The sequence below is a fragment of the Gossypium hirsutum genome, chromosome D03, assembly GCF_007990345.1.
Source record: "Gossypium hirsutum isolate 1008001.06 chromosome D03, Gossypium_hirsutum_v2.1, whole genome shotgun sequence".
NCBI lineage: Eukaryota > Viridiplantae > Streptophyta > Magnoliopsida > Malvales > Malvaceae > Gossypium > Gossypium hirsutum.
This window is the reverse complement of record NC_053439.1, coordinates 4,520,420-4,535,315: the sequence shown is the minus strand read 5'-3', so window position 1 is coordinate 4,535,315 and position 14,896 is coordinate 4,520,420.

Here is a 14,896-nt window from a genome sequence, read left to right as displayed (position 1 = left end):
ACACAATTGTCATATTTGCTTCTTGTGTACTTCTACCTTCTCATAAAGCTATCAAATCGCTTGTACCACTGCCTCGGGGATTGCTTCAATCCATATAGCGATTTGTTTAGCTTACAAACCCAATTTCTACCACCAGCATCTGTGTATCCTTCGGGATGAGTCATATAGATCTCCTCTTCTAACTCACCATGCAAGAAAGCCGTCTTAACATCAAGTTGAGCTAGTTCCAAATTCAACTGTGCTACCAAGGTCAACAAAATTCTAATGGAGGAATGCTTCACAACAGGGGAAAATACATCATTATAGTCAATTCCCTCCTTCTGAGCGTAGCCTTTAGCTACCAATCTTTCCTTGTAGCGAATATCCTTCTTGCTAGGAGATCCATCTTTCTTTGCGAATACCCACTTGCATCCGATTGCCCTTTTACCTTTCGGTAATTGCGCCAATTCCCAAGTATTGTTCTTCAGGAGAGACTGCATTTCTTCATCCATGGCGCTTTTCCATTTATCACTTTCTAAGCTTTGCATTGCTTCTTGATAAGTGATAGGAATATCATCAACAACGGGAAGGGCGTAGGCCACCATATCAGTAAATCGAGCAGGTTTACGAATTTCTCTCCGTGGCCTTGCAACTGCAACTGGTTCTGGTGTACTTAGTGGTTCTTGGGTCAGAACCTCTTCAACCTCTAATTCCTCCATTGTGGCTGGAGAATTAGACTTATTAACTGGGCAAATCCCCATCTGCTCAAACTCCACCTGTTTTGGAGTACACTCCACCTGCTGTGGAGTATTGCTCGTCTGAATATCTTTATCTGCTACCTTTTTCAATGTGGCAGATTTATCAAAGGTAACATCTCTGCTACAGATCATTTTCTTTGTGCTTAAGCACCAAAGTCGAAATCCCTTCACTCCAGAAGTGATTCCCATAAAGAGAGCTTTCTTTGCCCTCGGATCTAACTTTGACTCCTTCACATGGTAATATGCAGTGGATCCAAACACATGTAAGGAATCATAATCTGTAGCCGGTTTTCCAGACCATACCTCCATAGGAGTTTTTCTTTCTAATGCAGATGATGGCAAACGATTAACAAGATGGCCAGCGTATGTCACAGCCTCAGCCCAAAATTGCTTGCCCAACCCAGCATTGGACAACATATATCGAACTTTCTCCAGCAATGTTCGATTCATACGCTCTGCCAATCCATTTTGCTGTGGTGTATCCCTAACTGTGAAGTGTCGAACAATACCATACTCTTGGCACACATCGAAGAACGGATCACTTTTATATTCCCCTCCATTGTCCGTCCTAAGCAGCTTGATTTTCTTGCCAGTCTGGTTTTCGATCATAGTTTTCCATTTAAGAAAAACTCTAAGCACTTCATCCTTAGTTCTCATGGTATACACCCAAACTCTTCTGGAAAAGTCATCAACAAAAGTAACAGAGTATTGTTTTCCTCCCAATGAAGGTGTCTTGGAAGGCCCCCACACATCTGAGTGAACATATTCCAAAATACCTTTTGTATTATGGATAGCAGTACCGAATTTCACTCTCTTTTGCTTTCCCAGAACACAATGCTCGCAAAATTTTAATTTGCAAGCCTTTGTACCTTTCAACAATCCTTGCTTTGACAGAATTTGCAAGGATTTTTCGCTGGCATGTCCCAACTTCATATGCCACAACTGTATTGAGTCCAATTCTTTGTTACCGGAAGCTGTAGCGACTGCTCCAATAACTGTACTACCTTGGTAGTAATACAAGTTATTTTTCCTGATGCCCTTCAATATTACAAGTGCGCCAGATGTCACTTTCAAAATCCCATCTCTCATAGTAACAACTGAACCATTGGATTCCAAGGCTCCCAATGAGATGAGATTTTTCTTCAAACTGGGCACGTACCGAACATCAGTCAGAACTCTGGTTGATCTATCTTGATTCTTTAATTGGATTGAACCTATCCCAACAGTTTTACAAGCATTGTCATTGCCCATATAAACAACTCCTCCATTTAGTTCTACTAAATCAGAGAACCACTCCCGGTTAGGGGACATATGATAGGTACAACCCGAATCCACCACTCATCTGAATGGAACGACGATGATGATGCAACTAGTGATAGTTCAGAGTCACTAGTATCATGCTTAGCAACACAAGCATCTACAGCAGCTTTTCCCTTATTCTTCAGCTTTGGACAATTTTTCTTCTAGTGGCCTTTCTCATGACAAAAAGCACATTCATCTTTCCCGAGTTTGGACTTTGACTTTGATCTCCCCTTTTGAGTTTTCTTTCGAGTGTATGAACGACCTCGGACTACTAAAGCTTCTGTATCTCTGATTGAGTTTTTCTGTTTGTCCTTCTTTCTCTGTTCATAACTGTATAAGGCCGCACAGACTTCGCTCAGAGATATATCACTCCTGCCATGAAGTAGAGTAGTTTCTAGGAACTCAAACTCCTCAGGAAGTGACCCCAACAGCATCAAAGCCAAATCTTCATCTTTGAATGTCTCATCCATATTCAGCAAATCAGTGACTAACTGATTAAATTTGGTGATGTAATCATTCATTGTGGTACTTGGGACGTATGTGAAATGAAACAGTCTTTTCTTCAAGTGGAGCTTATTTTGACCGTTTTTCTTCAAAAAATTTTCTTCAAGTGCCACCCACAACTTATTTGCAGAAGTCTCCTTTGAAAAAGCATACCTCTGCTCTCGAGAAAGGCATGATCGAATTGTGCCACATGCCAACCGATTGATCGCCTTCTAATCTTTCTCCTGTACATCATCTGGTTTCTCTTCATCAATGGCAATGTCTAGACCCTGCTGAAAAAGGGCATCTAGAACCTCACTTTGCCATATACCAAAATGGCCCGTGCCATCTAAGATCTCCACGGCCAATCTTGCATTTACAATTGTCGGTCTTGTCCATATGGACGATGTTGAAGCTCCTACACCGACCGTTTTCTCCATAATCTTTCAATATACCTAAGGAAATCTTTTCTGATGTGGAAGATCAGTTTAAACTGCAACCACAGAGCATACTACGATTAACCTTCGGCTCTTGATACCACTTGTTGTTCCAATAGGGTCGGAAGCGTGTAAATTATTGTACTAAAAAATCACACAAAGTTCAATTCCCAGGGAAGAGAGGTGGATCACAAGGATCTCTTAAATACCAAGTCTTTCCTTAGTCAGAATATTCCTTCTAACGTAATTTAATAGCACAATTAAATACTACTATTATACCCTCAAATATTGAAAGAAAAATAGGACAAAAAGAACATAAGAGTTTTAACGAGGTTCGGTAAATTATACCTACGTCCTCGGGCACTAACACCAGATGATAACTTTACTATCTCCAAAATATTACAAACAAATAGAATTCCTTAAGAATTCTCAAATGGGAGAAGAGAGAAAACTAAGAGAGAAAGATTGGTTGGGATAGTGTAAATGAGAAATGGTTAGGCCTATTTATAGTTGAGGTTCAGGGACTAACTTGCAAATGGCCTAAAAAATTAGGGACCAAAATTGCAATTATCCCATTCAACTTTAAACAACTTGCCCACCATTTTTTTCTTTCGGTGCCACTTGCACCTCCCATTTTTTTGACTTTTCAACACCCCTTTTAATTTGTCTTTTCAACAGCTACCACTCTTCTTAACAAAGAAAAAGATAGAAAACATGACGAATATTAGCTGTATAACGCAGCCACGTTGCAAGCCTATTAACTGTATGATACAGCACGTCGCAAATCTATTGCATCGTCTTTTGTCTCTATTCTCCATTCTGTTACAAAGGACATTCTTATAATATTATATATTCTCACACACGGTTATTGTAAAGAATAAGTTTTTCAGCAATACAATGATTTAGCAAATATTTTCTCTATATTTACTCTACCTAGCATAGTTACTAGGACTGAAGGCTCGAATGGCAATGAATGGAACACGCAAGGGGTATTGAGCAAGTAGCATGTGGTTACATTCCTAATCTATTTATGTCGCAAGGATAGGGAGATTCGTAACATTTACTATCAAGGGATCCTAACTGCATCACACATGAATTGGATCTAGAACTCTTTTCGTATTTTTGAGAAGAGGAAATTGTGGAAGCTGTAAAAGATGTGCACCTTACAAAAGCTTTTGGTAATGATAAAAAAATTGACACATAATTGGCAAAGAAGTTGCACAATAGTGTACTGCTGTTTTAAACGAGAATATTTATCTAGATCATATTAATCATAATAATATTATGCTTATTCCAAAAGTTCCTAACCTTATGAATATGTCACATTTTAGACCTATCAGTCTATGTAATATAATTTTCAATATAATTGCCAAAGTTTTAGTACACATATTCAACGGTGTACTTGGGTATTGTATTGATGAAATACAGAGTGTTTTTGGGTTGCTTATGAAATTATGCATTCTTTAAAGAATAGGTGTGAGAAGAGGTCATTTGCTTTAAAAGAGTAAATCATACAATTATGTGAAGTGGCATTTTATTGACAAATGATCAACTAGACTTTGATGCATGGTGGGTGAACCTTATAATGCTTTGTGTTAGATCGGTCTCTTATCCAGTGGTTTTAAATAGGCATTATAATGGTTTTATTGTTCCTGACAGACAGGATGACCCTTTGAACCATTATTTGTTTGAGGGTTTCTGTACCATTACGCATTTATTCATTGCCGAAGGCAGTGTGATCTTCAGAGGAGCTACTATGAGAAAGGCAACTATTATTAAATATATTATCAAAGAATATACAGCTTGCTTAGGTCAATGCGGCAATTTTGAAAACTCTTTAGTGTTCTTTAACACAAACACTTCTGCAGCTAATAGAGATGAGGTTACTTGAGTACTTGGTGTTAGAAGCATTATTGAACAAGAAAAGTATATCAGTTTACCTAATATGGTGTGAAGAAACAAAAGGGCTGCGTTAAGAATTTAAAGGATAAGTTGCGGGATCGAGTTGCTAGTTGTAGTTGGCGGCTCCTTTCCAAAGAGGAAAGTTGGTTTTATTCAAACAATAATGCAAAGCATCCCTACTTTATACTATGTCATGTTTTCTTTTACCAAATTCTTTATGTTGTGAGTTTGATTCGATAATTAGTAGTTATTGGTGGCAAAAATCATAGTCTAAACATGGAATTCATTAGTTTAAATGGTTTGTTTTATGCGAATCTAAAGCTAGTGGTGGGCTTGGATTTTAGGATATGGCCTAATTCAATATTACCTTACTAGCAAAGCAAGGACGAAGGCTTCTTTCCGACCCTACTTCTTTGATAGCTCGAGTCTTAAAGTTTAAATATTATCAAAATGTAGAGTTTATAAGATCAGGTTTAGGGACAAACCCGTCCCTCGTTTGGAGGAGTATTTGGAGTGCGAAAGGTTTACTAGAATTTGTGTGCACTGGAAAGTTAGCACTGAGCTCAATATTTCAGTATGGAACAATGGTGGCTGCCAGGGAACTCCTACAAAGTATAGTCCCTAAATGTTAATGACACAATTAACACAGTGGCTGAACTTATTAATGGTAATAATCAAATGTGGAAAGAGGGGCTAATTCACTCCTTATTCTCCCTGGAGGAGGCCCAAAGGATCTTGTGTATCTCGGACTCACATCATCATTGGAAGCTACCTTGGTTTTGAAGGGTGAGAACTTCGGACATACTTAGTCCAAATGGCTACAAAATGCATATTTCAGGCACTTCTGATGTTAATGGAGCTACTTATCCTAATCTAGCCCCTTTTACAAGAAACTTTTACAAGAAGTCACGTCATTGAAAGTGCCAAACAAAATCAAAATTACATTTTGGAAATTCTTTCACAACTGTGTACCCTACAGAACCTTGTTCTAAGAGAGTTGTTAATTCTATGACATGTCTGAGATGTTTCCTCCACACTAAGTTCCCGGTGCATGTTGCTTGTGACTGTAGTTTTGCAAAGGTAGTTTGTTAGTACAAAACTCCGGTAAGGAAAAATCTCGAACACACGATCAGAACTCGAAAAGAAAAGAAAAAATAGGACAAGGCTCCAAGGCGTGTATCAAGACACTATCTTTAAGGTTATATTCGCCCCCACTTATCTTCAATGTGCAAATGAGTTCCAAGCAAATTAACCTCGAGGATACAATGAAGCCAATAACTATTTGCGTTTTGCACTGACGAGAATAGTCCACTATGCACTGAGTAATGTATAACAAAAAACTCAATTTCTACAAAGGATTTCTACAATAATACTTTATAGAATAATCTAATAATATTAGAAAATGAAGGAAGAGAAAAATAATATTAGAATTTGTTGATATATTTCCAAATGAAAACTCATTCCTATTTATAGGAATTTTCTTGTCTCTTCATAGAGACATATTTCAATAGGTGTCTTTATGAATAAATAAATAATAATTATTCATTTAATTTTGTAACTATTCAAATAATATTTTTTGAATAATTATAATTCTTTTTTAAAAAATCAAATGATATAATTTTTGACCAATGACCAAAAAATTTATCTTTTGATTAATTACACCCATTCATTTATAGTTATTGGGATACTATAAATATTTGAAAATGTTTCAACATAATTTGGGTCAAAATGGGGCTGACTTGGTCTCCAGCTCACACAGAAAGTAACATGGTAGAATAATTAGAGCACATATTTGCAAATTTTGATAGTGGCTAACGCACCAAAATAATTGTGGCCATTTGGGTTATTTGGTATTCTAGAAACATATTTATTCATGAAGGTGTACAAAAAAAATGCTTAAGAGACTCGTATCATTATTGTCTCCTTTCTCTAGGAGCTGAATTTGATTTCCATGACCGCTTCATTAATGATTAATCTTACTTATTGCTCCTTACGTAAAAGTCAATTTCGATGCGGGAATTTTGCAAACATCGAACCAAGCAATTGCAGAAGTCATTATAAGAAACCATGAGGGACTAATTATGGCAGCATGTGTTCAAAACAATAAAGACATACCTAATGCTTTTGCAGTGGAGGCATTGGCATGCAATCAGGCTGTATGATTTGCATTTTAAATGGGATTTCATTAGATCAAATTTGAAGGGGGTTCTATCTCTATAATAATAAAAGCCTAAAATAGAAGAAGGTGATAGATCATTAATCAGTGGCTACATTGAAAATGGTAAAAATTCTAATCAAACATTTCAAAATTGTAGGATCATGCATGTTCACATATAAGATAATACAGTAGCTGACAAAAGATGGTTTAAAAGTGGAGAACAGTACCTATTAGGTAGAAGTGGCTCCAATGGCCGGAAGGGAGGGTGTGAGGATTTCGGGGGGATGAATTAGATAGATTTCTTTTCTTTTCTCTTTTGTTTTAATATATATAACCATAAATATACTCATTCGTTTTATAGTCAGAGTCTAATCTTATTCATGCCGAGGATAATATTCAAGTAAAATCCTCCCAATAATAATGATTTCAAAATTTGAATTTAGTCCAAATGTTTAGGAAAGAAATCTACTTTCACTTTTTTAACTCATTAGAGATTTAAAAGCGACCCACTTCTTCTCTATTCGAGTAACTATCTTCTTTCAAAACATAAAAATAAAAATTTAGCCTATACTTACCACTTGTTTTGAAAACAAATAATTACTTTCATTAAAAAGTATTTAGCAATTTCATACGCGAAAATATAAATGTATAAAGTTGTACTCATATCCCCAACCATTTCGTTAAAAAATATTTACAAATTTCAGATATGTCAAAATATAAATGTAAATATTTGTACCCATATTCCTAGTTGACCCTTAAGTGTGCTTGAATTCATACCTTCTTCATTTAGACACTTGTCTCTGTAATAATTAAAGCTCAATATAATATAACAATATCTTATCTCTGTTTTAATATTCTTATCTTAGCTCTGAGTTGAAACCACAGGGAGAAGAAGGAAAATTAAGTTAACCACTAAATTAGTAAAAAAAAAAATGGAAGAACAGCTGTTGAACTCTATAATATTTCCATACTCTCTTAGTAATAGAGATTGAAATTATTACAGGAAATTCCACAAGAATTTGATTCAGAAACAAAGTAAAAAGAAAACCTCCACAGACATCATAAATTAAAAGCATTATTAGGGCATAGTTTCTTGCCCATAATTCTCTTGTCAGAAAAGTTCAACCCTAGTAATATGATCATCAACACCTTTATCTGGCTTTGCAGATGATCATAGTGGGAGGTTGAAGAAGAAGAGCCACAATCAATGCTTTTTATCATGATCTTCTTCACCTCTGATCCTTCTTCTTCTTCATGATCAGCAAGTAAATGAGGTGGAGGAAACTCCAATTCCTCCTCTTCCCATTCTAGATAATCAGTTCCTGCCATTGCTAATGCTTCTATTGAAACTGACATCACTTTTTTTTTATCAAGATATGTTCTGTTTTTTTTTTCCTGCTGTTTCAATATTTGCTCTTTGCAACAAGAACCAAATAAAAGCTTATTTATAATATGAATATTCATGTTTATTTTCCACAATTTATTATATTTTGATTCAGTCTTGTAAAAAAAATTTCACGGATTTCATACAAATCAAATGCAATTACCAGATAATTTTAATAATAATAATAATAATAAAGCAATAGTCTCGTGATTTATAGCCATGACGCAAGCTTTTAGCTGATGCATGTATTCGCCTCTGGTGAACTGATTAAAGTCTAATGATGACGTAATCTTTTGATGACATCAAGTGGAAAATGGGGTTTAATTTAGATATTTTTTGCAAATAATCTTACCATACAATATTTTGATCATGGAAATGTTGACCCAGATCTTGCTTCCCCTCGAACTGATACACATCGAAAAATCAGCTTCATTGAGGGAAGCCATAATGCAAGCTTGATAGCTCCACTAATTGATGCTCTCTACATTATCTCATAGAAAAGGAAACAAGAAATTCTACATATAACAGACTTTATAATATTTAGTTTCTTATTATTAAAAAAAATTCCATATTTATTGTATCTAATAAGAAAGAAATGATCAATCATATAAGTACAAGTTAAAATTCCATTAACACTTTGTTCATCATCTTTATCTCTGCCACAGTTATCTCCTTCATGTTGAACAACAACCTTCTCATTATTCATATTGTAATGACTCAATTTTCAGTGGTGTCGAAAAATATGGTTTCGGGATCTATTTTAGTAAGTCGAGTCTGTAAATAGTAATTAGAGATATTTACGGAGTTATTATATTGATGAATTAAAATTTGATTAAGTAATTTAGTCGAAATTATGGTTAATTAAGGCCCAGAGACTAAATTATAAATGTTTAATCGCTATAGATTTTTAATTAGGGAAAAATTTGGGGGCTTAAATAGCAACTATCCAAAGAGTTAAAATGAAAAATAAACCAATTCTAGATTGATGTTAGCGGAAGGTGATGAATGGTATCTTTTAATTAAGTTAATTGGTAATTAAAGCTTAAGTAATTAAGGTTAAATTAATTAAACCAGTTTAATTACAATTAAACCATAGTATAAATAGAAAATGAAATGGGAAGAGAGATGAAATGTTGTCATCTTCTTACCCAAAATCATAGCAACCAAAGAAGAAGAAGAAAAAAGGTTAAGGTTTTGCAAGCATTCAACCATAAAATTAGGTATGGAAATTTAGTTTTTTTTTCTTATATTTTTTATAGATTTGAGGTCATGGGAACTTGATTTAGTTAATTCTTTAACTGTTAAAGTTTTAAGAAATTTTTATTGTTGAGAATTAGATGCAATTAGTGTGAAATTGTTAGAAATTAACCTTAGTTTATGAAAAGGATTAAATTGTAAAGTTTAATTGTTAGTTTCGTACATTAGAGACCAAATTGAATAAAATGTAAAAATATTATGAAATGTTGATAGGAATAGAAAATAGAAGGTCCCTAATGAATTTTGGTGAAATCATATTTTAATCCGAAGCCTTAAATTGAAAGTTATGCATGTCCCGCTTTTAGGGACTAATTGAATAAATTGCAAATATATGTAAATTGGTATTTTATTATGAATGGGTTAGAAATTGATAATGTATTATGTTTTGTGACTATTCGTAACTAACATTGACGTGGAACCTTCGAGAGGGAAAGGAAAAGCGAAAGTTGTCGACAAGTAACACAAGACCACAATTTGTACATTTATGATTTAGGGTCGTATTAATTGATTGTGATTGCCAAAATAGAGGACTAAAATGAAGAAAATGTAAAATAGCATGAAATGTTCAAAATATGATATGTGCTATGAGATTGAATGAAAATGTATTGAATGATATGAAGTATATGTGATATGTTAATAGAAAGGATTGTGATAGTGAATATGTTTGATAAATGGTAATTGTACTAAATTGTAAATGAGTTGAATATGATACCCTATTAGCTGTTCGGGCTGTGTCAGATATAGTTGGCATGCCATAATTATAATTACTGAATTTTGTCCGGGAATAATTTTGTGTTTTAAGAAAATTGCATTTTTACCCCTAAAATTTTTCAAAATTACATTTAAACCCCTAAACATTTTGAAATTACATTTCAATCCCTAAAAGTTCTCAAAATTACATTTTGACCCCTAAACTTTCTAAAAATTACGTTTCGACCCCAAAAGTTTTGCTGCCATTACATTTTGGTCCCTCTGGCAGCAATCAGCTCAATTTGCGCCTGCAACGGCGGCGGCCGGCCTAGCCCTCCCTACCCACCTGCAACCTGCAAAATTAGAGGAGAAAACATCAAAATAAAAAGGGTTTTTCAACCCCTAAAAAAAGGAAGCAAAGCCAAAAAAAAAAAAACAACAAAAATTTTGAGCAAAAAAAAAGAAGCAAAAACAGCAGCAAAAAAGGCCCACCGCCGCCGTCGTTCCCGCACCACCGCACCCGCCACCGTACCCGTCACCGTCCTAATACCTAGCAAACCAACCAAGAAGCAAAAAAGGCAAGGAGCAAGCAACAAACAAAAAGCAAAAGAGAAAGAGAAAGAAAAAAAAAGAAAAAGAAGAAAAAGAGAGGAGAAGAGGAGAGCTCCACCACGCGCCACCGTCGACCGACACACCGGGCTGGGGGGAGCACCGTCGGGGGGCTGAACGGAAAAGGAAGAAAAAGGGAAGAAGAAAGAAAGAAAGAAGAAGAAGGAAAAAGAAAGAAAAAGGGCAAAAAAAAAAAAAAAAAAAGAAGAAATTTTTTAATAGTCGGGTCAACCCGACCCGGATTCGACCCGACCCGACCCACATCAGCCCAGCAGCCCAAATAAAAAAACAGCAGCCCCCTAAAAAAACAGCAAACAGCAAAAAAAAAACACAGCAGGCCATTTTTGTTAGCAGGCCAACAGCAGCCCATTTCCAGCAAAGGTCCAGCAGGCATCTAGGCAGCAGCAGGCCAGCCCAGCAGGCCGACAGCGCCAGGCCCAGTTTGCCCAGCAGTCCAACAGGATGGCCCAGCAGCAGAAAAAAAAGAAGAAAAAAGAAAAAAAGAAAAGGGTTCAATTTGGTAACCCGTTCGACTAAGCTCGTGTTTTGGATATTTTTGGTAATTTCGTTTATTTCACTTTTAATTTAATACCCATATTTTTATGCTATTCCGTTTTAGTATTATTTGTACTTTTATGCATTTTTATATTTTTGCATTTATATTTTTAATTTAATTTAATTTAATTTCAATTTTATTTTATTTTAAATAATTTCAATAAATAAGGCAACGAATCGATTTAATATTAAATCGTTGATTTCATCGCTATGTTGAGTGAATATCATCGGTTTGTGTTAAACATGATACGCCCTTTTAAAAAAATCGAAAATATTCTAACATTCTCGTGTTTTTTTTAAATTCTCGTGTTTTAATAAAATCACGATTAAATATTAAATTGAATCGATTTGGCACTAATTCGATGATTTCATCGCCATGTAGGGATGAATATCATTGATTCGTGTTAAATACGGTACTTCTTAAAAAAATTGTGTTTCAAAAATTTTCGTGTTTTCAAAAAAAGAAAAAGTTGTTGTGCTATAAAATTCTCGTGTTTCAATCGGATCACGACTAATATTAAATTGAACTCGTATTTTTGAGAATTAAAACGTGCGTTTAACGAGATACCAATTTTTGGCGTCGCGAGGGTGCTAATACCTTCCTCGCGTGTAACCGACTCCCGAACCCTAATTTTCTCTGGATTTTGACGTGGACCTAAAATTGACTCTTTTTTAGAAATTTTAAAAAATAATTTTTCTTTTAAAAAAGAAAATTTATTAGGTGTCTGATCACACCTAGAAAAAAGATCGGTGGCGACTCCCTTTTTAAATAAAATTGAAACTCCGTTTTTAAATTTTCAATGATTACTTCGATTAGCTCTCGTACTAAAATTTTTAGGTCGCTACAATAATATTAGTTTATGTACAAGATTATGCGCTTATGCGCCAAGATGCACTTCGTGCGTTAGGATGCGTTTATGTAACAACCTCGAAGTAAACCGAACGACTGGCAACCCGAGTATAAAAACGGAAAACACCCAATAATAAAATAATGCAAGCGGGACTTCATTCGTCAGCCAATTCGGGTAGGTTAAACAAATTTAACTTGATATCGACATCCAAAAGCACATGTATAAATGGGGCGATTTAGTTCAAAAGATGATATTAAAATCCGACTTTGTTTAATTTATCAAGCAAAGGTTCAACATGTATTTCATGTCAGAGATGCGTAATTACAAAAATAGGCATTACCATAATACAGCCTCAAGCATCTTAACCTCCGGACACCCAAATTATTCAAGCATCGAACAGTACATCAATGACTCTAACGCATTGTTATGATAAAACTAGAAACACATTAATAGTGCATTCGGACACCCAAATTATTCTTCAACCTTCATTTACTAACACATGCAACTTTAATCAATCCATTGACTAACTTCGATCAGCATAAAAGAAACTTCATTCGTGTACCTCAATAATCTTTGATTAAGCAATACATTTCCCAAAAAATAAATCATTAAATTTAACAATTCACTCAACACTATAATCGCATTTCTTCATGGCATCAAAATATGATTTTTGGATACTTGTTTTCCCTTCAACCAAAAGAATTATATCTGTTGACACCATTTTCTTGATGAAAACGGGGTCGACTTGGATTTTGAAAAAGAAAACGAAAATGGGAGTCGCCACCAATCTTTTTTTATAAGGTGTGATCGGGTCACCTCGAAAAGTGGTTGTTTTTAATAAACGATTTAATTTTTATTAAAACAACAATTTTGGTCTACGAAATTCAGAAAACGGGTTCGGGAGTCAGCTACACACGAGGAAGGATTAGCACCATCGATACGCCCAAAATTGGTACCTAGTTGATTAATTAGTGTCTTAGTGTCGAAAATTGAAAATTTGAAGAGTTTTAAAAATACGATCCTTAAAAGAAACTCTGATATCGTGAATTGAAATATAAGATTCTCTTGTTCCGAAGGAATATCACATCCAGCACGTTAGGACACGATACTCTAAACCAAGATCACCTTATAGTTTAATGAAACCATACTTTGAAGTTTTAAGAGGATATTTGGCTATTTAGTCGAACGAGAAATCGAAACCCAACACGTTAGGGCATGTTTCCTCGATTTTCCAGACGCGAAGTATTGCCTTATTTTAAAAGTTTTAAAAAGGATATTTGGCTATTTGGTCAAACGAGAAATTGAAACCTAACACGTTAGGGCACGATTCCTCGATTTTCCAAACGCGAGATATTGCCTTATTTTAAAAGTTTAAAAATGATATTTGGCTATTTGGTCGAACGAGAAATCGAAACCCAGCACGTTAGGGCACGCTTTCTCGATTTTTCGAACGCGAAATATTGCCTTATTTAGCAAAACCTTCCTTTTGATGTTTGGTGTTAATATGCATGACAAAACAATAACGAATACGACAAGGTAAGCGTAGTAATGTGAGTAACAACAATATAATAGGCAAAATGAAATGACGAGGCGATTACATAAACAAAGCAAACGAATAAATAAATAGAACTAACATTTTAGAAAAGTAAAAGTGTACATGAATAAGTAAATAAACACCAAATAACAATGATGACAATGAATGAAATAAATACAATTATGTAAAAAATATGTATGCATGTATAATTTTAAGTTATGAAAATAAGAAATGGATATAAATTATAGAGTATGAAAACGTATATAAATATATACATATATTTAAATAAAAAATCTGTAAGTATTATAAAATAAAAATGTAAGTATATATGTGTATTATAAAATGTATGTAAAATATATAAAAAATATTTTTAAGAATATAAAGAATATATAAGTATGTATATGAAGTAAAATATGTATATGTATATGTAAATATATAAGAATTATGAAATAAGAAAAATATATTTAAATATGTACAAGCACACACATATATATATACGAATTAAAATGTGTATATTTATACCCATATCTATGTATATATAAAAATATGAAATATAAAATATAAAAAGTATATATTTATAATAAATGAAAAGTATGTGCGTAAATATATATTATAAAAATGTATGAACAATTTGAAATTATTAATATTAAAATATTTTAATACAGATAATAATACATAAGATGATAATATATGAATTTAAACCAAATAAATAAACGAAATAAAATAAAAACTTGAGATAAATACTAGTCAATCTAAAATAGTTTAAGATAAAACAATATACAAAAAGAAAATCTTAAACAATAAAAGAAACAGTTTTTATAAAATATATGAAAAATTTTAATGCAAAAAAAAATCAAATAAATGATAAATATAAAGGCTTAGAACAAATAATGATAAAATAGCATATATAAAAAAAACCATGTTAGGGACGTGGTTGAAACAGAATTAAAAAAAACGGGTCTTAAACTGCAAATATGTGAAATAGGTGGTAAAGGAG